The 26,176-nt window shown below is 35.7% G+C and overlaps 1 protein-coding gene and 1 long non-coding RNA gene across 2 annotated transcripts in view; one reads left to right on the top strand and one right to left on the bottom strand.

Annotated features, from left to right (window-relative positions):
• LOC108737493 (neuroligin-1-like) overlaps window positions 1-26,176 on the top strand; it is a 279,274-nt gene that overhangs the window by 245,648 nt on the left and 7,450 nt on the right. The gene's annotated exons all lie outside the window — the stretch shown is intronic.
• Window positions 15,442-26,176, bottom strand: part of LOC108737494 — a 131,417-nt gene continuing 120,682 nt past the window's right edge. Inside the window, exon 3 of the long non-coding RNA XR_001937863.1 lies at window positions 15,442-15,489. This is a non-coding gene — a long non-coding RNA (uncharacterized LOC108737494). The remainder of the gene's footprint in view (window positions 15,490-26,176) is intronic.

The following is a 26,176-nucleotide window of genomic DNA, read 5'->3' as shown; positions in this document are numbered from 1 at the left end:
TTATATTATAATATAATTATATAATTGGATACTAAATGGTACTAAAACCAAAAAAAAATTATTATTACTCATGTATCCAATTATTCCTATTTTGTTTACTGACTGAGGTTAACATTTCCTCTTAAATAATAGATGCGTCATCTATTTTTCCCCATAAATACCATCAAATATCAACATTACACATTATTCTGTGAATTATGCTCGCGTTTCCTCCAAGATAAAGTGAATAATGCATGCAGTTCTTCCTACCGTTTGCTGTATGTCAAAATTGATCACTTTAACTGTCTTTCCAAAATGGGAAGTCAGTTTACCGACAAATCAACTGTCACTGCGCTTATGTCAGCCATCCCGTGTGTACACATACATATGTAAGTTTGTATGCATGTATGTACGGTGCATGTCGTAAAATATACATGATAGTATTTTCTCCAACGTCGCACCGCGCCGCGCCGTCCTGGAAAAGGAAATTTCGTTGCGCTTCATACTCACGAACAATAGCGCAGTGCGATAACAACGATTGCAATGTCGCCGTGAATAATCCCTCGAATTTTTTTAAACATGTTCCCGACCTCGATCTCTTTACCCTTTGGTGCATTACAAATCGGCTCAGCGTTCGGGTCCAGGCACGGATTTAAATTTTTATTATAGACTCGCTTTTTTAGTCCTGGACTTCACTCAAATGCTAAAGCTTTATCTAAAAAGTAGAGGTATTTCAAAATCTCACAAGGCTTCATATTAAATTGATATCGTATATTACGAAAACAGTGACACGGTTGTTAACAATTAGAAATGGAACACCATATAAACTCCACGAATTCATGAATGGCAGAACGATGCGCAATCCTGTATTCATGAGATTCTAAACTACCTCTACCTCAGCTGAGCAAGTATTTTATTTTGCTCACAACCTACAGTGCCGTGGCCACAAATTGGTCCGCACGGAGTTATTCTGTAAAGTTTTAACCTGTTTAAAATAAAAAGTAATCCCTAGACAAAAATTTTCAGTCTTTCTCCAGTCTTTCAGCGTCTCTGAGAGCGTCTATCACAGTCTCTCAGTTATTGCCTAGGTGGTTTTATGGATCTCTCACGGTCTCTGTATGAGAGACTCGAACGATAAAATTGTTAATTCAGAGATTCAAGTCTCTCGCACAGAGACTGAATGAATAAAACTGAAAAATTGAGAGACTCGAGTCTCTCGTAGAAAGACTGGGATTTCTGAAATATGTTGAACTTTTAACCATGTCTATCGAGACACCACTTATTGAGAGATTCGAGTCTCTCGATCAGAGATTCGAGTCTCTTGTTCAGAGATTCGAGTCTCTCGTTCAGAGACGCTAAACAGTTTTTTGAAAGTCTCTCGACAGTCTCTCTCAGCGACACCAGAGAGAATCGATGAGAGACGGAGACTCGAGTCTCACTTTCAGAGACTCTGAGAAACTGAACATTTTTATCTCGGGATGTTTATCGTATTTTTGTAATTTCATGTTTCATTTTGCGCCGGGTAATTCAAAGAGAAATAAGTACGACGGCAAACCCTGTACCCTCCTGTCTAAAACATGCCCCGTTAACGTACCCTTTCTCACTAGACCATGATGCATTTTTATTATCGTAGCGCAAACGTTCGGACACTGGCTTTCTTACCATCATCAATTATCGTACAGCACGGCTCAATGGCGAAAGATTATTTAGTAGAAATGGCGTTACTTACGGAAGGTGACAGTGATAAATTCAAGCCAGTTTTCCGGAATTAAACATGACTGCGCTGAACTTTCTTACCCTCAGTTGAGAAGAGAGACAGCGCATAACTGCAACTGCTCCAGAATGCCAGTATCTCTCTTAACTAATGGTCAGAGCAATTTTTGTAGTCACCGAAAAACAAACTGATATTGTGGGGGTTTTGTTCTTAAATGGGCACCATTGTCGGTAAATTGCTGGACATTAAGCTTTAAACGTACAAATAATTAACCTTGTCCGAAAGCACGATTGTAGGAATAAAGAAAATGTACAATGATAAAAAACTGTATCATTATGTTGTCTAAAATACGAAATAAATCTACACTTAAAATAAGAAGACGAAGACCAAAAACTTTATATGAAGGGTTTGATGAAACACAAGATTAAATTAACACTCTGTCACTGTCAATCTTATTCATTAATTAAAAATTAGTTAAATATATTAGACGGTGTAACAAAAATAAGTGCGAAGCTTGCAAGAGATGGTATTGCAGTATAAAACAAGACAATTAAGTATGTCCGAAAGTTCACCGTTTTCGAGAAAAACGTAGTTGAATGTACAAGTAAATTCGGCCCTGGTAAAGAAATACGTTCCGCAACGCCGCACTTAATCAGCTGGTAATTACCAACATTAGTGCAGTATTTATTTTCTTTTTTTGATCATGTATTGTATATTTCTTAGATTAAATTAAGTGTGATTCTAGGTGCTTAGGTTAACAGTCAACCTGTATCTTAAATGATGTAATCAATGTGCAGTTTAATAAACTAATTCAGCAATACTACATCAACCGTTCAGATCAGTTTGTCCCTATATAACAACTGTTGTTACTATACTGTGACATGATGTTTATTTAGGAACGAAATCCTTGAAATAGTACACGCGAAATAGCAGGGAACATTGGTTCCTCTCATATGATAGTGTGAGAAAGTTTAAAGGAACAGTTGCTGCATCCTTATCATTTGCAGCGAGTGCAAGCTTCGTTTTAAATTGATTTTCAGTAGTGAGTGGATTTGTTTCGGTGGTTTGTATAGAAAAGTGCTGAATAACCCGAGTCGAAAAATTGGGACTCATTTTATCCTCAAATGAACTATTTAGACTCATTTTTTCCTCATTTAGACGTTTTTAATCTCAGATACCTCAATAAGTTTTCATAAGACTCATCACATTGGATTCTAAAAAGTCTCATTTTATTCTCAATGTCTGCAATCCTATGGCAATAGTCCTCAATTTAACCTCAACAAGAAAAGAATGAGACTTTTTGAAGACAAAATGAGGTTTCCTAAATAATCTTTACTCCTCAAAAGTCTCATTTTGTCCTGATACGGGAAAACCGCGGATAAAATGAGACTTTTGAGTCTTGTAGTTTGAAATATCCCTAAAAATTCTATTGAGATCAAATGAGGACAAAATGAGTCCCAATTTTTTGACTCGGGAACCTAATTGTTTTCATAAGGAGTTATTTACAGACACGCGGGACGGAATTTTCACCATAAGTACTATTGGTGCGACGCATGTCGCACATCCTTCAGGATTTCAAAGACTGTTAGCGTAAATGTGTGGTGCGAAATTTTTTATTTTATTATGGACTCGCAGTTATATATCGTCCCGGTCATTTTAATGGAGCAAAATAAAATTTATTCGAAGGACTCCTCGATCATCCAATAGAAGCTAAATTTTGCCATTTTGAAATATTGTGAGCAGATAGCGCTGACTGGTCCATATTCTGTTTTATTTTATTTTGAATTTGTAATAAAATAGCTCTTATGTACATAATAGAAAATGTATAAACGAAACCTCATTGAAATATCCCGGAGGCCCAGCGTTCGTACCTTAAATCTTCATCAAGATGTTTACAGTTTCTGAATTATAAAAGTTCTTGATAGTCTCTAATTAGACCACTATTATACTTTTTATATTTTATTATTTTCTCTTAACGGTGCCCCGAAACAAAGTAGCATTTATTATTATTTTATGTGTTTTATATGACGACTCGAATGAACTTGGTTTCCGTGGTATCGTTCTCGGAGGGAACGTAAATAAAAAGTAATTCCGTAAAAGGTCGTAATGTCACGTAAGGAAAAATAAATGACTACAATCCAAGTTGTGACAACCACTAAAAAATTGCCCGACAGACATAGAACGTGCTAAAGTGTCGCTCTCGGTGTTACATTCTGATATCGCTACGTTGCATGCTTGTTTCCTAAGGACAGGAAAATATTACACACAAAAAAGGGCCATTACACGATGATGCGAAAATTAACTTCTTCCAAGCCTTATCACACTAATTACTGAAAGGTAGTTACCACTCAAATTAAACGTTAACAAGAGTCTCGGCTTAAAAGAAAATGTCAGATGCCTCTCCTAATATATAGAGCCACTTAACGAACAAAGGATCCCGCTATTAGATCCTTACGAAAATTTTCCTTCGGTCAAACTTGGTGGTTCTCGACGTGTAGGTCAAAAGTCGTAAAAAAGCGGTGATGCCGAATTCCCTTCCACAGGTAGTTTTGGTTAAAATATAGATAGTCGAATTCCCTCCCGGGTACTAACCGAGTTCCCTCCCGTTCATATCAGCTCCGATAATTAAGTTAACGACTACTTACCGATTTTATTTATCGAAAATAAATATACATTTATAGTGCACTTCAGTACTTCAGTAAATTAAAGAAATTAATTTCAGAAAGAAAACACATATCAGTTATGAAGTGTTTATTTATTTAATTTTAAAATGCTTTCCCACTACCTTAACAAATTCAATGTTTGGAAATTCGTGTGCGTCTAGCTTTTTGGTGCAATCACTTAGAAAAACTTTATTAGTTTTACTTTGGCTTGTTAAAATTTTTTAAAATTAGATGAAGCACTTCGTAGTATTTGACCAATAGAAAGGTAGTCTGATAAAATTATTATTGCTATTGTGGTGTCTATAATATATGAATAATATTAAAACTAATATATGTGATGTGAGGTGGTATTTTTTAAACAACTCTTTGACTTTATAGTGGTAATTAGCACTCAAGGTCATCCGCCGCCGTTGAGAGGAAATCGATGTACAATTAGGAGGGAATTCGACATACCGAAAATTTTAACCCTAATTAAAAACAGGTATATGGGAGGGGATTGTTTTGATATATGGTTCCTTAAAATTGCATTCTTCCGTGAGTACAATTATACCAATTATACGTAAGTATGTATGATGAGTTTTCAGTTTTATAGTTTAGAGACTTGATTTACACGTCGAGAAGTACCAGAATCCAAAGTTCAAAGAGTTTGGCATAGAACCATTTTCCGTAATAATCTAGCGGGGTCATTTATTAGTAGCTTTAGCCCGAAAATAGCATTAAAAAATTCATAATATAAATCAACTAAAACAAAGATAATTTAAAGTCATAGCACTTACCTTTATTACGAATCGAGGGAAGAAATACGGCAATCCTTCCCAGGTATGAATTACCACCCGAACCGAACGCGAGGGAAGCAAACTCCCTAGCAAATGCTATGTAATTACATGTGGATTTTGATTTTTCTAATTCCAGTACCCAATCTCATTTCTGGGGTTATAAATCATTCCTTTACCAAGTTTGTATTTAATAGTATACCCGATTGATATAATTACCGGAACTCGCAGTTGACTTTGTGCAAAGCGCTGCGCGTTCTCCGCGCTCTACCTCAAAAACGGTTAAACGTTTAAAAACCTATTTGGAACATAATTTGTGGAGAATTTTATGCTGTACAATTTTCATAATAGATGCTAATGTCATTGAAACCATAGGAAAGCAGATATTAGAGAAAAATCGATTTCAGTGACGTTTTGATAATGAGAGAAAGAGTCGAAAAGTACCTGTAGAAATTTAGTTAACAGTGTTTTGTTTAGTTTCATTCCGTAGAACTATTATTATTATTATCGGTATTGTTGAATTTTTTAGAATCATTATTACAAAATTAAAAAAAATGTATGGAGAAACGTGTCCAGAAGCAGTTAAACGAATGTCCGAATCAGAAAACACTTGATTTTATATAAAAGTAGTATTAGCCGTTAGAAGTTGATGGCTACGGCGAAACAATGAATGCTTTTTATTCTGTCAACGGTGTAGCTACGACTGACAGACATTCCATTCTTTTTTCCGAGCTGATGCTTAAAAAAGACGATTTCTAAACAATGATGCAGGTTCAAAACTGTTTCCAACGTATATGATTAAAAGTTTCTGTTTCAGTGATGTAACTCATTCGGTTGATATCCCAAAAACTGACTTGATTTGAATAAAATTTCTAACATTAACAGTAAAGAACTAATAAGGAAATTGATAACTAACGTATGAGAATTTTACATCTACGTTTAATTTGGTTCACTGTAAAACATGTTTCTGAAACACCAAATACAGGGTTTGTCCAGAAAGTAATAGGACTGAGTCGATTTAAAAAAATTTATTGAAGCCAATCGTTACAATTCTTTAAAAACTTTCAAAATAGGCTCCTTCTGCGTCGATGCAGCGCTGCCAGCGCGATTTTCAAGCATTGAAGGCGTCACGGAAGGCATTCTCCGGAATAGCCTTAAGAGTCGCGGTGCATGCTGCTTGGATCCCCTCTGTCGTCTCAAAATGCTTGCCTTTCATCAGCCTTTTCAGGCGAGCAAACACAAAAAAGTCCGAGGGGGGCACATCTGGGCTGTAGGGCGGCTGCGGAAGCGTTGGGATGCCAGCCTTGGTCAGGTACCTGTCCACAAGAAAGACGGTGTGAGCCGGGTCGTTGTCGTGGTGCAACTTCCAGTAGGCTGCGATGTCTTGTCGGACCCGATTGACCCTTCGTTTGAATCTCTTGAACACTTCCACGTAAAACTTGGCGTTGACGGTTTGTCCAGGAGGGACAAATTCATGGTGGATGATGCCTTTCATGTCAAAAAAGACAATGAGCATCGTTTTCACTTTGGATTTGCTCATTCTTCCCCTTTTTGGGCGAGGAGACGCCGGCGTGTGCCACTCGGAAGATTGCCTCTTTGTCTCGGGATCATACTCAAAGATCCATGACTCGTCACCTGTGATTACGTTATTCAAAAATTGGGGGTCACTTTCACACATGTTTAAATTTAATCGCGCACCTCTGCTCTAACGAACGCTCCATTTTCGGCTTGCACCACTCACAGAAACACGTCGCGCGAAAAAGCCTGTTCTGACTCTCCAGGTGCTCGGAGACAACTCACGAGCCGCTCGTTCGTTAGCTAGGAATGCCCTCTACCGAATCCAGTCGGTGCGCGCACGCTCCGAAGTACAGTCGCGGCGGAAGGAAATCAGTCCTATTACTTTCCGGACAAACCCTGTATGCCTGTATCTAATTTTTTTAGAAATTGAAAAACAATCGCCGTTATATGAAAATTCGGAGTTTTGAAATATATTGAGTTTGATATATAGTTCACATAAGATTTCATCCTAAATGAATTTATAAGTTTTCTTAATAACGAACTTCCATCAAAAAGTGTTTTTCTTGGGGCACTTTTGCTTATTCAATTTATCATACAATACGAGCGTATATCAATGCGTCTCGTCACTGTTTAAAAAACGCCAAGCGTCTATTTTTATTTTACATATTCAATCGTTATCTAATAACCATTCATGTCAATATCTCAACGTTCGTCGTGTAGCTGTCGCGTCGCGTCGATCGCGTCGTCGTGACGGACGCGACGGGTTCCATTTAATCCCGAATTTCGGATAGTGTGGTGTATGAATCGATAGACTTCAAAACTGAAAAAAGCAACGTCAGGTCGCTTTTTATCAACTTTGAAGTACATAATTTGCAAGAAAGTGACACGTTTGCGGGCCATTCCATGCCGATAAATCACTGCAAATGATCTGCTGTTCGAAGATTTATGGCGTTACGTTGCGATCGGCTTGTTAGTATGGCTGCATAGCGCGGCCTGCTATTTAAAACCGATAAAAACCAAAAGACAATCGAACATCCGATGGAAACATTTGTATCTAAACATACATACATTCATATAAGCACTGTAGCATCCATCATTCGGAAGTTTTCTACCACATTAAATTATGTCACGTTCTGTTATGGTTTAGGTTGCTCCTATTTCGCTTCCCACCCGCTGCAACATCTAAAATCTATTTTTCCACATCTACCTTGTTCTACATAAGGGTGCCACACACGGTTTTCCGAATAAATATCTGTACAGACATAGGTATCCTAACTAATATTAGGTATAAATGCGAATGTGTGTTTGTTTGTTTTTTGTTTGTTTGTTGACTACCATTTCATACTTCAACTACCCAATAGATCATCATGAAATTTTGCACACACTTTGTTAGGAGTACAGAAAAGGACATAGGGTATCTTTAATCCAGAAAATAAATACCGTTCCCGAGAAATAAAAACAATTAGTTTTAGTGGTCGTCAATGGTCTTTAACTCACGTATTAAGGACATCAATGCGATTGAAGCCGCAGGTCAAACCTACCATTAAATTTTGTACACCCACAGTCAAAGATACAGAAAAGGACATAGGGTACCTTTTAGACAGAAAAAATACTATTCCCGAGGGACAAAAAAAATTAGTTTTAGTGGTCGTCAATGATCTTTAGCACGTATTTAGAACATTAACGCGAGCTAAGCCGCGGGTGAAACCTACCATGAAATTTTGAACACACATTGTCAGGGGTACAAAAAAAGGATACAGGATACCCTTTATCCAGAAAAATAGTGTTGTTCTTGAAGAACAGAAAAATTAGTTATATGTGGTCGTCGATAATCTTTGACACGTATTTAGGATATCAACGCGAGAGAAGCCGCGGGTATATAAATAACAAACTTGATAATTTTTTACATTAGTTGACTTTGGAATCGAAACATGAAGTTTAGTCAGGTAGTACTCACCAAGTAAGGAAGTGTGGTAGTATTTATTAGAATTTTGTTTATTTGTTTAAAAATCAATGTGACTGAGATACAGACTTTCTTCTACTTTCTTCTTTCTTTCTTTCTTTCTGCTTTCTACAAGTTTTCTTAATCGGAGGATATTCCGGTAGGTACGGCCCTGGCTTCAGCCTTTCGTCAGCTGTTCCCGCCAAACATCGTTTGTCCTAAAAAATATCCTCGCAACGTTATTCCAATATATCAGGGCAGGAGAATTAAAGGAACTCCAGTCTGTCATAAATCTACCTAATTAAACAATGACATCATCAATGCATATTTGGCGAAGAGCTGCAGTCAGGGCCGTACCAACCGGAATTTCTCCCGATTAAGAAAACTTTAGGAGCCTGTATCTCAAGCTACATTGGTTTTCGCATAGAATTAATACTATCACGCGATTATACTTGGTGAGTACTACCTACCTGACTAAACTTCATGTCTCAATTCTAATGTCAACTAATGTAAAAAATGAAATTAAAATGAAAATAAAAAACTTGATTTATATACTAACCGATAATGGATTTAAATATTGATTGGTGACCGTTTAATTTTTTTCTCTAAACAAAAATTTTCAGCCTCTCTCCAGTCTCTCAGAGTCTTGCGTCTGTCACAGTCTTTCACAGTCTCTCAGTTATCGCCTAGGTGTTTTTATGGATCTCTCGCAGTCTCTGTATGAGAGACTCGAACGATAAAATTGTTAATTCAGAGATTCGAGTCTCTCACAGAGAGAGTGAATGAATAAAACTGAAAAATTGAGAGACTCGAGTCTATCGAGACACCACTTGTTGAGAGATTCGAGTCTGTCGTTCAGAGGCTGGATACGAAATTAGGATCTCTCTATGAGCGACTCGAGTCTCTTGTTCAGAGGTTCGAGTCTCTCATTCAGAGACTGGACCGAAATGAGGATCTCACTATGAGCGACTCGAGTCTCTCTTTCAGAGACGCTAAACAGTTTTTTGACAGTCTCTCTTAGCGACACCAGAGAGACTCGATGAGAGACGGAGACTCGAGTTTGCCTTTGAGAGACTGAACATTTTTATCTCGGGTTGCCTTTTCATATTTTGCCCATTCATCGGAACACAAGAAAAGGAAATCTGAAATCAGCGACGATTGATAAAATCCGTTCCCAAATAACAAAGAAGTACCAACCCAACCTCCATCAAAAAACGGAAATACGTATACGTTTTTAGCGGATGTTAATATTAGTCGTATGCGTATAAATAACAGTAATTACTTGGTCATAATCTTCGTCGTCCCAGTTTCAACCAACAAATCAATGACATAATACCAGTATGATTGGAAAAGTAGCGTGTACCGTGTACTAGAATGAACATTTGAAAAGTAATTGAAGCCGTGCTTATTTCCAGCCGCGCAATTTTCCGCACCTGCATCCGGTACGGAGTGTGGTGCTTACAGAAAGCCTCATTTCATCTCTCCTTCCCTTGCCCCAACCCTTCTACCCACAACGCACCATCTACAATACCATGATGGTCGTACGTATTTTAGATTGCAATTCGTGTACTAATTACTCTTTCATAATTCTGAAAGAACGCCATTAAATTAAATAAATGGTTTTCGCTTGGCCTGGAGAGTCCTCCTGGGCGAACTACACTCGTCCTTCCTTTTTTCTATTTCTATTTTTGCACCCTGATTACTTCCAACGAGCGAGCACTTGGATTATCCGAATAAAACAAAAAGAGGAGGAGGAAAGCGAAAAGAAAGAACAAAATCGTGTGTATAATAATGTGGTAATTTATGTAGTTCTAGTTTTAGAGTAATAAACACTTATACAACTGTCTCCTCTGATAATACGACTTTCTGAAAATGTTTGACTAACTATCCACGATTTTGTCATTTAGCCAAAATTATTAATTAAATATTATCCATACTTAGACTTGCTCTAGTTGAAAGTAAATACTAATTAATGCCAATATTCAGTAATAGCCCTAAACAAAAATTTCCAGTCTCTCTCCAGTCTCTCAGAGTCTTTCAGCGTCTCTGAGACCGATTCTCACAGTCTTTCACAGTCTTTCAGTTATTGCCTAAGTGTTTTTATGGATCTCTCACAGTCTCTGTATGAGAGACTCGAACGATAAAATTGTTAATTCAGAGATTCGAGTCTCTCACAGAGAGACTGAATGAATAAAACTGAAAAATTGAGAGACTCGAGTCTCTCGTAGAAAGACTGGAATCTCTGAAATATGTTGAAAATTAGAAAATTTTAACCATGTCTATCGAGACACCACTTATTGAGAGATTCGAGTCTCTCGTTCACAGATTCGAGTCTCTCGTTCAGAGACTGGATACGAAATGAGGATCTCTTTATGAGCGACTAGAGTCTCTCGTTCAGAGACGCTAAACAGGTTTTTTGACAGTCTCCAGAGAGACTCGATGAGAGACGGAGACTCGAGTCTCGCTTTCAGAGACTCTGAGAGACTGAACATTTTTATCTCAGGAGATTGCATATGACAATGGTCTGTAACTAAACCATCGATAATGGTACCTATCATCTGTACAAATTGGAACAGACTAAACTATAGTGTTTTTATAATTGTTGGATTGTATAGTTCCAAGACGACAATTGAAAACAAAAATTCCTCCATTTTCATTTATTCTCTTTCTTTGTAAATTCCTTACCTATTCCGTTCAATCTATTCAACTTTTGGAAGCTCTTTTTTCATATTTTATTAACAAATGTTTACGGAGTATACCAGACATTATAAATTGTGTTGCTGATTTAAATTTATGCCTGAAGCATCTACATTACGTAACATCCGTTTAGTGGTCGGGTGTATTAAAACAGTGGCGGCGTATGAATAGGCATTAATTATTATATCATTGTGCTTTCATATATTAAATTAATCCAAAATGCAACAGAATCTAATTAACTTTTGATGTTTATTTTATCCAACACACCACATTTGATAGATGTTTCTTTTGTTATTATCCATCAGTATGAATATTTTATTTTGAATGGTTCATTATGTACTCCATATTGTTATTTATTGCCATGAAATAGTAAACAAATAGCAAATTCATTTCGTGGTGTTAGCCTATGCTGCTATGTAACTTATTAAGACAAAATTCCAATATGATAATGTAGCGAGCACGAGTGTGTTTGTGTGCGATCAGGCACACGTGTGCGTGAATGGCTTATCGATTCGCCGACTACCCGTGGGCACCTTTCTTCATGTGCGCCGTATTTGTAAATGTATGTGTCGTACCTGCATTCTGGGAAAGCAGTTAAACAGTTTAAAGAAAAAAATTAACTATCCGGACGTTCCAGAAGGTTTCCGAAAGTAAACAAAAGAGTATTTAAAGGAAGAGACGATCGCCGAGGGAGTAGAAATAAATTGACCGTTGCAGAAATGAATCGAGAAATAAATTGACAGGAATAGCTGTGAAATAAATAGCGCAGTGAATAGTGATATATCAACATTGGTGTAAATAAATAGAATAATTAATAACCTAAGTTTAATCAAAACCGCTTATGGCAAATACCACCAAAAAGTAGTGTAATTTATTAAACACTTTCATTAATGCTTTATTAAAAAAATTTGTGTGTTAAGTAGCACTTCAGCTCTTGTATTAGGCAAACTGCCGTTGGCAAATATAAATTACGTTGTTGCTTTAAGTTTATTCGTAAACATTTACTTTCCATAATATGCTTACACTTAGTGGTTGGGTATATTAAAACCACCCTTTCTATAACATAAACATCAGTATGTACGCTAGATTATTAAGGTAATAATTTAGCAGCGAATTTCCTTATTAACATCATCAATGAGATCGCACAATGCACGAAACCGACTACAAAATAAACACACAGGTTTGATAGTTTCCATAACCGCTTAAACACGAAAACATAAAATTAAAACTTGATTTATGAATAGGTAACTATTAAGTAAATTATGCACAACGTTTTACTGAAATTGTAGCGGTTTAGATAAATATATTTCAATTGATTCTATTTTTATCTATTAGAAATAAAAATGACTTGCCTTCCAAATTTGTTTCTATTTAAAAATAATCACGAACATTTCAGTCTGATTGTTCACCTACTATGAAACCAAATTACAGATGGACCGGGTACCCGGATTGGATGCGGTCTCGGTGGATTTTAGAATTGAGGGTTATTGGCGGTGGTAGAAGGTTACGTTAGGTTAGGGAAGTATGACTGTATACTTATATATGTAAAAATAGATCGCTAAATGTGTTGCTAAGCGCAAAAGAGGGGTTGGCCGAATTAAGGGTTATTAGTGGTGGTGCAGCATATATATAGATATTCCTTGATGTCTGAGGTTCTTATGAAGAGAAAAATTGGAAAATTGCCCAGAAAAACGTAAAAATCAAATTCAAACTATTCCTAGCTGTCAATTCTAGGGAACTGCCAAGTGCTCAACCGATTTGACTGATTTATGTTTTGTTGTATTTGTAATTGACAGGACAAGGTTTGTGTGAAAGAAAATTTTTGGAAAATACACGAGAAAATCCGGAAATTTAGATAATATTTTTATATGGAAAAACCTTCATGTTATAAATTTTGACATTTTTATTTTTAGTCAGATTTACATGAAAGTTGATATTTATGCTCATTGGCATAGAACCAAACACCTATTTCAGCATTTTAGAAAAATCGACCTCTGAAATAAGTGAAAAGTGGTTGTAACGTTTATATACTAGATATTTTATTTATAATCAGATTTACTTGAAACTTGGCTTTAATGCTCTTTCATATAAAATTAGTGATCTATATAACTATTTCAACTGCTGCAGGAAGCTGAAAGGGACTTGCAAAGATTGCACGGAACATTTTTGTTTTTTGTCAGACTTACTTAAAATTTGGTTAAAAAATTCAACCTCTATGGGTGACGGAGTGGTGAAAAGCAGTTGCAATGTTTAAATGGGACTTATATTATTTGGTGCTAGATTTATTTGAAACTTGGTCTTAATGCTCTCTCATTTAATATGTATCTTGGCATTTTAAAAAATTCAACCTCCAAAGGGGGGTTGCAATTTTTATTTGGGACATATTTTATTTGTGGTTAAATTTACATGAAACTTGGCATTTATGTTCTTTGATATAATTAATCAAATGAAAAGAGGTTGTAAGGTTTCCATAAGGCATATTTACTCGAAGGTTGCTCTTAATACTCGTTGTTGAAATTAAGCAAATACGGGTTTTTGGGAATTGTTAAAAATAAACCCTTAAGGATGAACTGTTGTTGTTGCTACGTTTGTATTTGGAATCTAAAAGGGCTACATTACAGAAAATTAAAACTTTGTAGGGGTGAATTGGGAGTTAAAAGGTTTTATGGAGAAGCAATATTAAGTTCTGCTAGCGAAGCCGTGGGGAAAAGCTAGTTATAAATAATTTTGCTATTTTTAGAAGTAGGTACTTCTTTAATTTTTGATACGCCAATATCAAAATTTCCATGAATCTTCTTTCCGACTTGTCAAGAAAATCTCCGAAAGAAGAAGTAGATATATATTATACATAGATCCGCCAAATGGTATAATTTCTCCTGAGAACTTTCCCTGTGAACTTTCTGAAAAGCGTTAAAAACGAATCGTGAATATGAATCGACCCGATCAAACATACAACAAGGCAGTAGCAGAAATGTTATTTTGAACTGAACGCCGCTCTGCCAATGTCTACGTCGCGGCGCTGCGGCGCTTTACCGAACGTCGTTGCCGCCGTTCTTCCGTCGCGCCGTCTCTGCTTAAAGTTATGTATTCGTGCAGCGCTAACAGGCGACCGTAACCTCCCTTGTTTCCTTTCACTTCTGGGAAAAAGGGGGAAAGATTAATGCAAAACGTCTTAGCTTGTTCAAAGGCAGGCGGATTCTGATAGGCATCCGTAAACATCAAGCCGATACGACGACGTCCAACCCTTTCCTTAAAGAGTCAAAATACTACTGACCGCTATCGGAAAAATATTAATTATTTGCTATTATTTTGTCGTTTATTGTATACCAATTTTCAAATAAGTGTACGATGTCAAAAAGTCTCCTAAAATACTTAGATGTATCAATTAATTACAACTTACGAACTACTTTTTAATATCTCTTGCACCACATGCACGCAGTGAAAATAAATCTCAGTATTATTAAACAGTTTTTAACGTTTAACTAGCCGTAATGACGAAGAATTTAGAAAGAGTATGGACAGTAGTGGAATATTCGAGAATGTTCTTAAACATTTTATAACGTTGGACAATTGTTTTTTAAAATTTTTTTAGACATCTTCGATAATTCGGTTTTTCTTGAAAGTTCCAATTATCTATGTGGATTTCCCTTATTATTGATGAAAACAAAGCAATTTTTCAGTTTTGAATTCAAAGACATATAACAGCAATTAATGGCGGATGCATCGGACACCAAAAATTTCAAAAAAGATCTTCCATAAATTACGAAAAAATAAACAAAGTTATCTATTTGGTAACGTGCATTTATATTCATGGTATATTAAATAATTTTGGATAAATAAATCATTAATTGTTTATATGAAGATTGGAAAAACTTTGGCGGTTGTTGTAGAACAAACAGAATAGCTCAAAACCCCAACGCCAAAACACGACACTGTAGTTGTTACCGAAAAGTGCTTCGGACAACTACAGTGTCGTGTTTTGGCGTTGGGGTTTTGAGCTATTCTGTTTGTTCTAATTAATTGTTTATTTGTGTATATTTCCTAGATTGAATTAGTAAATTCTTTTTCGTGCCATTTCAACGTTAAGGTGATACCCCTACTTTAAATTGAACGAAAAATGTATTTATAATACGTAACTAACTATTTTTCTACTTACCGAGCAAACATTATAGGCGGCAATCTTTCGTCATGAATAGGTAGATGCTGTAACAAATAAACACGGCTATTAGATCACCCTGATTAACAACGTACTTTTATAAGCAATATATTCATAACAGGTATGGGATGCTAAAATATTTGTTATGTTAGACTAATCTTAAAACTTAAAGAATAACAAGGCGCCAGGTATAGATGGGATACATGGGGAAATTCTTCTAAAATTCTTCTAGGACAAGAGGTTAGAGATCGTATGTTTAAGCTAGTTAGTCACATTTACGAAACGGGGAAAGTCCCAGAGGATTATAAACGGAACGTAGTAGTAACATTACCTAAGAAGAGGGGCGCGGATAGGTGCGAGATATTTCGAACATTTAGCTTAACTTTCCATGCGTCAAAAATCTTAACTAGAATTGTACAGAGAAGGATCGAAAAAGGGGCGGAAGATCTATTCGGGGAAGATCAATTTGGGTTTAGAAGAAATAGAGGAACGCGGGAGGCCATTCTATCTTCATAGGTAACAATAAAGAAAACGATAGAAAAAGGAAAGAGTGCGTACATAAGATTTGTAGATTTAGAGAAAGCTTTTGACAATGTTAAATGTGACAAGATGTTAAATATACTTAAAAATGTAGGGATGTGTTATAGAGATAGACGAGTGATACTTAGTTTGTATAAAGAGCAATAGGCAGTTATAAACCTGGGCTGCAACGTAGAGTAGTAAATAATATGAAGGTAGTCAGACAGGGATGCACACTGTCACTGCTACATAATATTTAATAATATTTAATATATACATCGAAGTCGCCATCAACATCATTAAAGTCAGTACAACTGCAGGGATAGATACACAGGGGCAAAAGATTAGTATGCTTAGATTTGCAGAAGATATAGCAGTATTAGCATCTAGCAAGGAGGAGTTAGAGATAGCTTTAAATAAAATGGAAGCGGTATTGACAAAACAGCATTGTATGAAAATAAATAAAAGTAAAACAAAAATATTGGGATGCAAGGGAAGAAAAAGTAGGGAAAGAGCGAATATAAAGATAGGAGACGAAAAATTAGAATTGGCTGATTTTAGGTATCTAGGAAGTCAGATAAGTCAGGACGAAAGAAGTAGTAGGGATATAAAGCAGATGATAGCGCAGGGTTCTCATTTCTACACACAATTAACGTTTTCTTAAACAATAATAGGCAGGTCAATGTGATGTATCATTTCGGTCTATTCAGTTATAGTATTAACGAAATAGGTTTTCGTTATCAACACATTACAAAAAGCTTGTAAACATAGAGGACACAGTAAAAGCAAAATTGCGCGGAGAGCGGACTAATTATACAAACTAAGCTTATATAGGTGTCTACACTAAATGCAGTAAAATTCGAAAACGTGCTCGCTCACTGATGATCAGATTTAATCGACGGACGTGACTAAGAATTTTCGACAAAAACAATAGCATAGATAATCTCAAATGTTGTACCTATATCCACTTTACGTATTTCATAAACAGAAAAACAAAAAAACGATTAAATTAAATAATCATAAGCTGCTTTTGAATAGATAAATTAGTAATAACATGCATATTCATATACCTCGGCTTCTACAAAAAAATAAAATTCAGGAGAAAACATAATCTTCATTATGGTCTAAAATTCTGTCATTTATGTCTCAAGAGGTGTTCTACCATCCCATATGTCCTATTCCGTATGGGGTCTTCTAGCCTTTTTATCTACGATACAATATTTTCATCATTCGTACAACCCTATACATCAAAATTTTTTTGAAGTAAAAATCAAATGAATTTCTTCTCATTCCCTAGTTTTTTGTCCCACTACACCATACAACTTGTTTCTTTTCCGCGTCACCCCCGTCAACGTTTCGCGCCCGTATGGAGAAATTTTTTTTTAGTCCTTACGATTAGCCCATAATGCACCCTACATTAGTAAGTGCTGCAAAAAATTTTAATTTTTAGCTTTTAAGACATGGTCTGGTCTATTTTACTTTCTGAGATACAGAACTTCGAAATATTTGAAAAGAAATATAAGATATACTGTAGGACTCTAATATAAAAATCAAAATGCAGAAAATTAGGCAATTTACACAGTCTCGCGTTGATAATGCCCACGTATGAAGTGGGCGCAACACGTGACCGCTCAAGTAAAGTTTTTTTTTGTGGTAATTAGGGGTTAGTCTTCCTTTTAATTTTTAATTATTATAAGATCTTTAATAAAATTGAGACGATCAAAGTTGTAATAAATTATCTGTGAGAATGGAAATATCTTTTTTCTTGTTTCCACTTGGGACTGTAGTCTTTTGCTGCGTTTTGAACACACACTTGTTATGTAAGGAAATGCTTCATGAGGATGCAGACAAAGTGAAACGAGATAAGCGAATAATAGTAAGAGATGTAGCGAATAGGGAAATATTATTCCTTTGTGTTTTTTCGTAAATTATCGAAAGTGTAAACTTAATAGGTAATTGGGTCACTTCAATAATTTCCGAATGTGATGTCTCTAACTAAAGATAATCACTATTTATTAAATTGAATATATATACAAAACTATATACAAAAATAATTTTGGTGGTAATAATTGGTTGGTTGGTTGGTACTGTCTCGGCGAGACAGCTTGGTCAATCTCTTAAAACGTACTTACTTACACTCCTAAAAACTGGTACTCCGACTTTCTCCTTCGGTGACAAAAATTTCTAAAGGGGGTGAAATTCTTAGAATCTTTGCCGTTAAAAACATACACATTGAAAGCTGAGGGTTCAAATGGTCATAAAAACAGGTACAAAATGTTAGTTTGTTTAGCTTAAAAAACGTACTTCTTTTGCTTCAAATAATGAAAGAGGAAAAAATCGGAATATTTGAAAATAAATATTAGTTAAATTTTACTTACTACTTCATTTAGGAATTAATAATAATATGCATAAAAAAAAGGTAAAATACTGCCGAACACTTTGCTTTCTTCAATTCCTGAGAATGTTGAACTTTTTTTAAAGTCCGATGCTGGCAACATGCTCAAATTCTGCTTGGCTACATCTCTTTCTGTTACACATCAATTAGTATAATGTTATTCTTTTTTCTTTAATAGTGTCCGCTACAATTCCTACCTGACATCTCCTTTCTATGATGATGCAGACTATGCAAATTCTAAACGTCGCAACTATAGTACCATTAAATTCACATTTGTAACATCTAGTTTAGTCGATAACAGTACGTAATAAATCAGTGAAAGTATATTTGTTATAAGTATGTGTATGACCTGAAATTTCCCCACACAAATCAAAAATACTTCTGACAACCGATAATGTTTTCGACCTGAACAAATGGAAATGAATTCCAATTTTCTATAACAAACGAGGCAATCTTACATCGTCGAATGTAATGTTGAATGTTTGACTACGTCGAAAACCAATTCGAAAACAAACGAGGTCCTGCTCCTCTTCTATATGCCGCTGCGCTAGTCGCAAATTAAGTTTAGCCGGTTTATTGCCGAATCTAGCCATTAACCTTTCGCCAATCTGCCCCTATACGTAACTCATTGCAAGCGCCTGTGTTTTATGGTCCCCCTTCTTCTGGGCCGTTTCGCTCCGCGAAATATTAAAAGTGTTGCCAATTCACCATAATTTCCAACTTTACGGCCTTCGTTCACCAAGTTGATAACGCTAGTGAAATTGGAACCCCAGCAAATGACGATGAGCCGATTTCGTTCCGTTTCGTTCGGACTTTCGCTCTAATGAAAAAGAATTTCCCAGAATTTGCCAGACGAATCAGAGCATAAACATTGTAGCATATTAAGCGACTACCAGAGGGAAAATTTAAGGCGGAAAATTTTTATGGACGTTGTCACCGCCTGTTTTACATGTACCTAGCGGGAACTAATTTACATGCGACAATACAATGATGTTCTTTTTATGGCTTTAAGAAAAATACGTAACTGCGAAAATTCTTATCCCAAAATATCTCTTACTTTAGTAACTTTATTGTAACCTTAAGTTATTTTTATATTCTTATACCAATAACATAATATAAAACAACCTTCAAAATAAATGTCGCATTTAAAACTATTCCAAACTTTTATATACAACGATTTTTATACCTCCTTCATTCTACGTATTTATACTAATCTTCTTTCAATTTCCATCCACCTGTCTATCCTTATATACCCTATTCCCCTCACAATAATAACTACTTCTCAACCCTCTTCTTATTTCCTACGAAATGCCAGTTTTCTTTCTTTTTATCATTTTTGCTTTTTCTTCGTTCTATATTCACTTCATCTATTATTATCTTCTTGAACTTTTACCATTTTTGTTCCAACATCTTCTGTATTCTTCTCTCTTCCATAGTTATATCATCTTTTATTTATAAACCTCCGTTCCTCTCAATCTTATACCGTTTCTAATCATCTACAGCCCTGACGCTGGAAGCTGGCGGAAATTTTAAAATGGCGTGGATGCGCGGTGGCAAAAGTAGGCAGTTTTAGGTACAAAAATTGCAGCCCTCATTCTTCAGTATTCCTACCAGGGACGTAGTTTAAATATTTAAAAATAGGGATCAGTGAGCAAGTAATAGACAGGCAAACAGAAGAACTAATTGATGATGTTGCTGACAGTGATAGAGATTCCCATGATGACANGAAAACGCACCTTCTTTTTCGTCAAATGCGTCCGTGTCTCCTTCAATTTTTTGTCGAAGCGGTCCAATAATTCACTGTAGTATTGTCCAGTGATCGTTCTTCCTTTTCCTAAAAAATCCGTAAAATGATTTCCCCAACAACGTTGCCAGGCTTCCTGGTCGCTCCTATCAAAAACGGATCTTTGCGCACGTTTAAATTCGTTAAAGCAATATCTAACTGTGGTCATAGATGACGAAATGTCTCCATAAACAGTATCCAACTTTGTTTTCATCTCCTCGCATTTTTTCCCATCCAAAAACAAAAAGCGAGCTACAGAACGATACTGCTCTTTTTCCATCTTAGCGAAAATAACGAAACACGTCTCAGTCGAATGGCTGCCAAATCCAAACTAACCTATCAATTAGTCCGAAATTAGTTTTGGCGTGGTTTGATAGATGGCAGCACACGATGACAACACCAATTTCCCTCAGAAACCTCCTCGGTACTTATTGAACCGCCCTCGTACACCTTTAACAACCTTCTTCGAATTTCTTAATTAACCATTCGCAAGCATAGAAGTGACTCCTTCCTTCTTGACTTATCTGACTTCCTAGATGCCTAAAATCAGTCACTTCTTCTAATTTTTCGTCTCCTATCTTTATATTCGCTCTTTTCCTACTTTTTCTTCCTTTGCATACCACAATTTTTGTTTTATTTTGATTTATTTTCGTACAATACTGTTTTGTCAATAACGCCCCTACGTTTAATAAATCGGATTTGCAGCTAATACGTATAAGTTTTTGTTGTATTTGAAGATGGAGTTTTTGAGGCCATAAGGGAATAAGAGCATGCGATACGACCCGCATCTATAGCTCATCCAGTTTTTCCGTTCTTCAACAGTTGATGTCCGCCTCTCGGCCATAAATTCCCGAAACTAATATCCACCCTTATCAAATATGTCACGAGAGTTGATTCATTGACGTCTTTGCTTACAGGGCCGGTTCGTGCCGAGTCCTTTACCCGTTTGCCTCCCCTGCTGCACCCCGCGTCTATGACCAACGTCCGTTCGTCCTCCGGGGACGTTACTGAATGCATTCCGAACACGACCACAAGCAGTCAGACCCTCGAGGATCTCGAAAAGGGAGACAACGGTGACGGCGAAGAGGACGATTCGGAATTACTGCAACATCTAGCCACAAGGCATTACTACAGTTACACCACTGCCTTGGGGGTGACAGTTGGAGTTGGATGTCTCCTGCTAGTTCTCAACTTGCTGATCTTTGCCGGAATTTACTACCAGAGGGAACGAGATAGGAAACGGAATAAGCATAGTCGATCTCCAAGGTGATTAATAATTACACTAAAATCTCAGTCTTTTTTTAAGAACGGTGAGGCCTTTACTTTCAAATATGGTGCACGAACCTACTCAAACACTACCTCTGAAATTCTATTGAGTTTCCAGATAATTGCAAAATAGATTAAAGGAAGTGTTTATTCCAATTTTATTGGTTTTGTGGTCCTATTTTTATTTTGGTTGGATTAATAGATTTTCCTAATACGACATATTGTATGTAGCCCTAATGAGGGACCAAACAACAATACCCTTTTTGGCCTTGTCTGGCCCCAATAGGCTATTCTATCTGAACCCCAAAGGGAAGCCCTATCCGGAAGTCTAATTAGGCCCAAATGCTTTAAGGCGTTAAATTTCTGATCCAGTCTGAAATCTACAAACAAATCTTCACTCAACCTTAGATAGTTTGTCAGTCTTCGCTGAGGAATCCGAACAATTTCAACTTGTCAGAAATTTCCTTGAAACAATTTGTACATATTTCATTACCATTAATGTAATAACCTTTGCCAATTGTCAGAATAATACTGTTTCCTTTACGAAATCGAACACTATTTATTTGAACAAAACACAACAATAACTGAAAATTCCATCACACAAAAAGTTTTAGATATCCAAACCATAACGATAACCTGGTAACGTTTTTGATCTCCCAACAAAGTGATTTGCTACTTTTCTGAGATTCAATTTTTTTCTCAATTCTTTTTCACTTGGCTTATCGTTATTGTAGGTGCTCATAGAAATCTCTGCCAATAACACATTCTGCATTTATTTAATATTGTATTTTATCGAGTTTAGATCGAGTTCGTCGCCTTCATCTGAAAGCATTCCCATGTCTCATCGGCCAGTCACTCCTATCGGATCATCCCGGCCGCAGTCCCCGATCCTCAGTTCTAAAGACAAGCACGACATGCCGCCCTGTTACACTGTCGTTCAACAGAACAATTCCCTGTCTGCGTCGAAACAAAGCACCCTAAAAAGGCACCACCACCAGAAACCGCCACCGCCGCTCCGAACGTCAAGCAATCCACCCGCCGGAACCGTCAAGAAAAGGGTGCAGATCCAGGAGATAACGGTATAGCGACAATTGAACGAAGGGCATGCCGATTACCCTTCGAGCACTGTCTACAAGAACGAAAATTCGGCTTCGGTCGAGAGTAACTGTGATCTAGTGTCAGTTCAGTTATAACAGAAGTGTGATACCGTAGTTATATTTTTAAATAATTAAAACTGGTTATGTACGATAAAGGCAACGCTAAGTGGAACTGACATTAACTTGAAAAGACTAAGCCTTCGACGACCAGCATCGTACCAAGAGGACTTCGTTATATCTGTAGTTCAGTATTGGGTCTCTTCTTTCGTAGATTAAGTCTCTTGTTCCCTGCTTCGTCAGCTCCTTTGGCAGCATGCTTAGGAAAGGGGTGAGAGGCGTAGAAACCTTCGTTGCATCTATGCTAAGACTTATTGTTAGTCAAGGAGGAGAACCAATGCTGGACCATGAATATCGAACTTTTATCTACTATTGTTTTGTTTACAAACTATTAAGATACTTTCTCCTACATTTCTCTTAAATTTTTCAGTTTCGGAACAGACTTAAGGGCGGTTTTTTAGTAATCCTCTTTCCTTTCGTTTTATTCATTAGAAATTACAATCCTTAAGCAGCTATTTTCTAATTTCTTGTAATTAATTAACAAAAACTGCAATATTATCAAATTAAGATTTAGTTTTAATTCACTACAAAAAGAATTGTCAATTCATTGCGTGGACTTTAGTTCTGAAATTGCAATGCGAAATGCTATTAGACTTAATAAAGGCATTCAAAACTTACAATTAGTTCCATAAAGCGATGCTGTTGCCGTGATTGGCGCTATTTATATGTAGATAGGTAAAATCGATAGAAGACGATCGGAAACTGTTTCTAAATAAATAAATAAATAAATAAACCCCCGGAGGAATTGGTATAATTTGTAAATAAATTAGATGTACAATTTCAAACTAAATAAAAATAGCACTAACTGTTGTTTTGAAGTATTGGTTTTACAAAAGGCAAACTGCATTATAACAAATTGCATCCTATTTTGGATCAGCGAATGGATTATATTAGTTTAGTATACTTTTGCAAAATTAATTTTAATTTCATCATTCAAGTTTAATTTAATTTTAATTGACTTGCTTCTGGTTCTAAAGTCTTGTTTATTTATCATACCACTTCCCACAAAACTAACATAAGTCGTAAACAAACCAATTGATAATAATTAGAAAAGTTTGTCCTTGCAAAGTACAATTTACAATATTATTTTAGTTTGCCTCTTCTCAGTATGTAAGAATTACATAAATAAGATTAATTTTTAAATACAATAGTAGAATTAATTTGCTACAGAATACGTATCAATACAATAAGCGGTTCAATTTCATTTCTTTCCAAAATAATTACGAAACATCGGTCGTTTGTAAAACCGTTTTGTCGGGAATGTAAGTATATGGTTTATGTGAAAGCAAACGAAACTTTATGTAAGAACAACTTTGTACTTGTTTCTGGTGAATCGATAACCAGATCATTATCTAATCTATATAACAACTCTAATAGCACTTTAGATCAGTGTAAATTACTAAACTTCTTGTTTCTACGTTAACATCATTCGTCTTACCACCATGTTTTGTAAATAAAAACTACTCAAATGAGTTCGAATTTTTTTTCAGCCCACTTGTACAATAAAAAAACTATTTTGACCAATTTTTTTTTCAGTCCACATGCACTTGTACAGCTATTTTTTTAACGCGTGCTGGGACACCATTAAAAAATCTGCGATCGCACCAGTCAATTTTATCACTCTTGAGCTAATGATTAAAACCTACCCAAATAGTCCTGCAGTTCAATATAATACATACAGAGATACTGCGGCTTTTCAAAAATTATTCCATTGCCCTGAAACGAAATTTACCACCAAGGAAGATGTCATACTAGCATCATAGCAAGGGAAATAGAACGTTTTATTACTATCAGTTGACGATCACATAAAGCTAAATATTTAATGATATTTTTAATTATGTGGTTAATATCAAATATTAATGTGAAAATTCATTTCCAATTTTCGATCCACTACAAACTACCTCGGGTTAATCAGGGAAAATTTTTGTTTCTGTTATCGCACCTCCATTAACCTGAGGTAGTTTGTAATGGATGGAAAATTGAAAATGAATTTTCACATTAATATTACTAAATATTTTAATACAAGGTAAGCATATTACGTCAAAAAGGCATATGAGTTCTTTTACAAGTTAATTTATGGTCAAACGAATTCACAACAAAATTTACATGTGCCAAGGTTGGTTAGAACAAATAAGAGCGAGTCGGACTTGTACACCGAGGGTACTATCCAAACTTGCAGATATGTAAATAGTTCGCAATTGAGTCTTGAAGATTTTTCCCACATTTTCCGAGTATTTTTTAAATTTCCCCCCAAAATCAGTTCCCAAAACGTATAAATACATTATTACAATTAAAAAATTATTTTTGTGATGTAACTACAAATTTGCGATTTTCGGAGTTTTTCCTATAAGGGTTCCTTTTTTCCTTTCGAGGTACGGAACCCTAAAAATATGCGGTGTTATAAACTGTCAATACAATCGCCATAATAGTACAAAACTCAAGACAGACCATTTTAAATGTTGCAACATAATTCCATTTACGCCAATTCCATGTAAATTTGTACGTTTTGCAAATACAGCAAATTATAATTTGTTGCAGTAATTGTTTGGGATACAACGACGAGGTGGAATATCTACATAGGTAAACCAGAGCGAAATACAAACTGTCTAAACATTAAAATGTTTAATTGCGATGCTTAATTGCTAACGTTCCCATAAAGAAAACGCTACGCAAACACGAGAAGAAAATGACGAACAAGCGCCGAGAACAATACAGCTAAGTTGCGATGATCGATGACCCGCTTCCACCCGAAAACTGCTTTTAATTAAGCGCAATTAAATGCAATAATTAACGAAATTTCGTAACACGTTTTACCTGTCTTAATGTCTACAACTAGATTAATGTATTGTTAATAAAAATAATGACACAGCACATGAAAAGAATTAATCAACAACAGCTGAATTTACTGGATAATAAAAATGAAAGGAAATGTTAATTATTTTGCTTCAATTTCAAAGCATTTTATTGTTTAAAAAGAGCCCAAATTTTTAATCACATTAAAATTCATCAAAATGTATGTAAAATAGTCGGAACGTAGAATTTGCATTTCCATCGGTTACGCATCCTTTTTTTATTAAAAAAACATCCCTTAGGGTCAAATTTTAATAAAATCGATCCACAAATAGATTATTAAAGCCTTTACCTAGCAAATTACACAAAGAGAAAATTTATTAGGGATTTAGGAACCATTCCTTGATTATTCCAGCGACAGTATGTGTTATACGAAATATATGTTAGATAGTTAGAAATCCAGCAATAAAATATTGAATAGGGTATAATTGGTTCATCCTGTAAAAGTTTCCTTTCTGGTCCATCCTAGAAAAGTTTTTGCTTTGAAGAAAATTTTAAAGATAACTAATAGCCCGTATCTAAAAGTTGCGAAAGGAGATCTTAATTAGGGTTGCCACCCGTACTTTATTATAAAGTATTGTACTCTATTTCGACTGTGCGTACGTTATATTTTACAAGACACATAAAGTACGCAAAAATACTTTATTTAAGGCCTTAAGTAAACATCGTAATTTTGTAAGCGATTATTCGAAATTCAGAGTATTTTT

This window comes from Agrilus planipennis, unplaced genomic scaffold, assembly GCF_000699045.2.
Source record: "Agrilus planipennis isolate EAB-ADULT unplaced genomic scaffold, Apla_2.0 scaffold117, whole genome shotgun sequence".
NCBI lineage: Eukaryota > Metazoa > Arthropoda > Insecta > Coleoptera > Buprestidae > Agrilus > Agrilus planipennis.
This window is presented reverse-complemented; position numbering and strand designations above follow the sequence as displayed.